The following is a 4,907-nucleotide window of genomic DNA, read 5'->3' on the forward strand; positions in this document are numbered from 1 at the left end:
TTCGGTTATTTCATAAACATTTTATTAAATCGAACCCAAAATTATTTGCAATATGGTTAGACATTTAAAATAAACGACTTGGTTTATTTTAAATGAAAGGTTTTTACGTTATGTATTTCATTTCTCAAATGGTTATAACTTGTCAATAAAAGAGACAAGTCAAAGATATTTTCTAGAACATATTTGAAAAGTATCGTTTTGAGTTATTTTCATATAACTTACATATGCTATAGATTGTTAGTAATAACTTCTATATACGTTCTTTTCTCTTAGTTTCGACCCTCGGGAACCTATTCTAAGCAGTGGGCTTTACCCAGTCAGAAGAATAGGTGGTCGAATAGTGTAGAACGTTCCTTAGCTTAGATTAGAAAAGCGATGTCAAGGCCTTATTTTTAGGCGTCGATTCTTTTATGTATCTCTGTTTTGTCTTCGTGTATTCTCTGTTTCTCGTGTGTGAGACACTCTGAGTAGCGTGAATAGGAGGACGTTTTGAATACGTTCCTTGTGAGCTTTCTTTCCAGTAGAAGTATGTACGTTAGTGTATCGAGGGATGAGATACTAAGTACGCTCGACGTTCGATCTTTCTCTTCCATAGATAAGTCCAGATTGCTATAAGGATTAGCAACGAGCAGAAAGCTTACGTGGACTGGGTTACGTGAAGTTAAGAAGAACCCTTTTGTTTGGAAGAGAAGATTTCAGGATTCGTGAGAATCGTTATCCAGGTAAGTGGATTTTTAGGCACCTACAATGTCAAGAAATATTATATATATCTCTATATATACATATATTGTACGTGCATTATTTATTTTTATGTGCTTCTAGTAAGCAAGATTAAGATAAGCCAAAAGATAAGTCACTATCAAGATTAAAGGCTTTAAGCCACTAACGAATTGGAAAACGGAATTAGTCCGGCTAACAAAAATGGCTAGAGATAACTAGGAACCCGAGCCTTTGTTATGTGTTTAGTTAGTTCCCCCTAAGAGATCCAGTCCTAGTAAACTGGGTTATGAGAGACTGTTATTAAGACTCGTATTCAAAAGCGAGGATATTATGATAGGATCTTTGGGAGTCACATCCTGAGATCTTATAAGTCACGAATTAATAAGCGAAAAGAATATATGTAAGATCGGTATTGAACCCGAACTAAACAGTTTCTCATGTTAGGTTAATTAAAGAGAAAACATGGAATGGTACCGCCTCCGACATATACCCCATAGACGGGGATTAGGCAGGAGATTGTGCACCCTCCCCTGTCTGGCGCCAATAAGACATGTGTCGTGCGGATATCATTAAGGGATCCCGAGCAGGAAATGTATTGTATGATGGGAATTGCCGGGACCTAAGCTGGCATATTCTCAAGTAAGAGGAGTTACCGGGACCTAAGCTGGTAATTCCATAGATTATGATGAAAGTATGTTATGATGTGAATCACCGGGACCTAAGCTGGTGAATTCTTAAGTAAGAGGAATCTCTCGGGACCTAAGCTGAGTGATTCCTAAGTAAGATGAATCTATCGGGACCTAAGCCGGTTGATTCTTAAGAAAGGTGGATTTATCGGGACCTAAGCCGATACTTCCGCAAGTTATGATAAGATATGAATTGCATGTTATGTATTGCTTATGTGTTATGTGCACGATGCATTAGTTATATAGATATCCGCTTACTGAGTCTTTCGACTCACAGTTATTATCTTGATATTGTAGATAAAGGCAAAGCTAAAGAAGATTAAGCAGAGCATCAGCAAAACCCGGTAAGTAAGTAGGCGTGTGTATGTACGGCTGCCGACCTGTGGTTAAGTCAAGGGCGAATGAGTTTGTTTTGTTTTTAAAAGACGAGTCTGTTGTTGTAAAAGTTTAAATAGTATGTTTTAAGAAAAATGAAAAATTCGCCCATATTTTTGAGACGTTTATGTAAATATTTTAAATGTTTTTCTAGAAAATGTTTTCCGGAAGCGCTTCCACCAAAGTTTTTATGAATTTTATTTATGTCAAGTAAGATACGGAAGTCCTCTGCCGCGGCTCGCGGGCGAGCTAAGGCTCGCGGGTCATGACAGAATTTTTGGTATCAGAGCCCAGGTTGAGCCGTTTCTGTAGACTTGTGGTCGTACATACACTAACTTACTTACTTATAAGTCAGCTGATGTTTAAGATAGCCTTATCTATAATATCTTGTTGAGTCCTTGTTAAAGATAGCGGTTATATTAGGATAACCGTATGCTTACCCATTCCTACTCATAGGCGAAGTAGAAATTAAGAATGAGACCTAAGAAGCAAACGCAGACGGATCTTTCGCAAGAAATGGCTGAGATTAGCAGAGCTCTAGAGGGTCAAGCAGAAGATGCACGTCGAAGGGATGCTCAAATATAAGAGCAGAACAGGATGATCACGCAACTTATTGCGCGAATGAACGAGCAGCAGCCTCTACGGGGTCAAGAAGAGCCTGAACCCCAGGCGCATCGACCAGAACAACCTAGAGGTCAAGAGGAGCACGTGCCAAATATGAATAGGAATCTAGGTGGTCAGAATGTGCAAGCGCCACCAAAAGCTCCAGCTATGGCACCAGATGAGGTTCCGCTGTTTCAGATTCCGATAATTTCACCGATTGTCGGAGAGCCTGTATATGAGCACTTTCGTAAGCAGAAGCCGCCGACTTTCAATGGAGATGCTGATCCTTCCCTTGCGGAGAATTGGATTAAAAGGATTCAACAGATCTTCACGTACATGCAACTTTCAGATGCTGAGAGAGTTGCTTGTGCTGTGAACCAGCTAGAACTTGAAGCTCGAAGCTGGTGGGAGGTAATCGCACTCTATGAAGATGTTTCTCATATTACATGGAATTGTTTTATCAACCTATTCTATGAGAAGTACCTGGGCGAAGCTAATCTCTCGGGTAAGGTACGGGAGTTTATGGATCTTAAGCAAGGAAAGCTCTCTGTAGCTGAGTATGTGGCTAAGTTTAATGAACTTGCAAAGTTCTCGCCCTCTATGGTACCAACGGATCAGTCGCACAAGATGAAGTGGATTCCTTGTTAGTTATATCTAACCGTTAGGAAGTGACTATCTCAAGTCACTAGTGTAGTTTAGATACGATATGTGTGTGGACTCTAAGACCAGAATCAATCTGCTACTCATCAAGCGAGGGCATGTTTAGAAGAAAGTATCTCTTCTCTTGTTTTCTGAAGATGGAAAAGGTCACTTGGAAGCTCGATAGTGTGATGCAAAAGAAGTACCATGCTCTGCTTTAAGTTTCGAGGACGAAACTAACTTAAGGGGGTAGGGATTGTAAGGACGAGCTTTTGCGTCACTCGTATTTGGAGATTTGGAATTAATTACTGAGTTTCCGTTGTTACAACTAAATTCTCGAGGGAACTATGGACCAATGGATTTATCGAATTAATTTTAAAATATATTAAGGTAAGGAGAAATCTCGGAATAAATAAGGGAATTATCGAGTTTATCTCGATTAATAAATTAATTCCGAGGAAATATTCCGGAAATTAATTTAAGAAATAAATTCTCAAGAACGAGAATTAATTCCGAGAAAACCTTAAATATATTTTAATTAATCGAGAACGAACGAGAAAATTCTCCGTTCGAATCATATAATTATAATCCGTTCGATTATGGATTTAATTAAATAATTATATGAAGAGGACTTGGTTGTAATGATTTTTAAGGGACCCATTTGAAAGAAAACAAGGAAAAGAGATTGGTTTGTGAATAATAGGATAAGGATTGCCTATCCACGTCATCAATCAAAGAAATGAGATTTTTTTTTAAAGTGATGTTTATCACTTTGCCGAGTGAAAGGAAGAAGTGAAATCTTATTTAAGTGATGAATATCACTTGATCGGCCAAACCACACCAGCCACGCGAGAAAAAAAAAAGGAAAAGAAAAGAGAAAGAAGAAGAAGAGAGCACGGGAGAGAGAGAGAGAGAGAGCCGAGAGAGTGAGAGAGAGGAAGAGAGCGAGACGAGGGTGAGCTCGCGAAGGGGACGCTCGGCCGACAGCCACCGAGCCCGAGCGCCACCCACACGCGGCCGAGAAGGAACTAGCGCCGCCGCGAGCAAGCCGAGGACGCCGGAGCAGAGAAACTCGTCGGAGAAGAAGGAGAGAGGGACGGCGACGGAGAAGGTAAGCTCGATTTTGATCTTCTCTTCCTCTACTGCTCGGATTTAAGAAGAAATTATATATCTAGGGTTTGGAGATTTGGGGGTTTTTGTTTGGATTATCCTCTCGTGGATTCGGTGATGATTCTCTTAAATTTAGAGCTGAGCTCGGTTTCAAAAATGGCTTCTCGTTCATGTGCTTGTCCCGATCAATATTTTATTGCTCGTTCTCTGTTATATGACCGATGATGCGTTGTTGTTATGCTGTGATGTTTCTGATGTTTTGCTGTGGATTCTCGGTGATGTTTTGCCTTGTTTGTGCCGACTGGTGTTGTTGTCATTGTAAGTTTGGATTGGCCGTGTGAACTGTTGGCCGTGTGAAATTGTTTGGCTTTGGTGAAGTTTCTGTGCGAGTTGTTGTCGAGAGTTAGGCTCGGTTTTAAGTGGGCTGAACAGGGCTCGGGGCAGCAGCTCTAGACGGCGAGGCGGCGCGGACTTGGAAGGTTCGGGCCTCGGCCCGGGGACTTGAGACGTCTCCGTTTAGTTAAGGCGAGTCGGGGTTTGTCCCGAGTCTCGACTCGTGCTAGTTACGAATCTTTAATTAATATGTTATTGTGTTTATGGTAAAGTTCGTTTCAATATAATTAGTAAAGAAAAATAAATTATTATGTTATCGTTATAAACTCGTTGATTATTTAAGTAACTACTTAATATCCTTATTGAAGATATGTACTAAAAATCGAGTTCGACTATAAGCTCGACTCTTTTAATTTTGAAAAAGAATATCAACGAGAAATA

The 4,907-nt window shown here is 40.1% G+C and overlaps 1 long non-coding RNA gene across 1 annotated transcript; it reads left to right on the plus strand.

Moving 5' to 3' along the window:
- The first annotated feature begins 3,681 nt into the window (after positions 1–3,681).
- LOC149384642 (uncharacterized) lies at positions 3,682–4,290 on the plus strand. Its single transcript, XR_016301505.1, has 2 exons — positions 3,682–4,134; positions 4,199–4,290. It is a non-coding gene; the product is annotated as an uncharacterized LOC149384642 (long non-coding RNA).
- Positions 4,291–4,907: the final 617 nt, after the last annotated feature.

This window comes from Urtica dioica, chromosome 9 (genome assembly GCF_054948205.1).
Source record: "Urtica dioica subsp. dioica isolate 48M chromosome 9, U.dioica_male_clone48M_v1_H2, whole genome shotgun sequence".
Taxonomy (NCBI): Eukaryota; Viridiplantae; Streptophyta; class Magnoliopsida; order Rosales; family Urticaceae; genus Urtica; species Urtica dioica.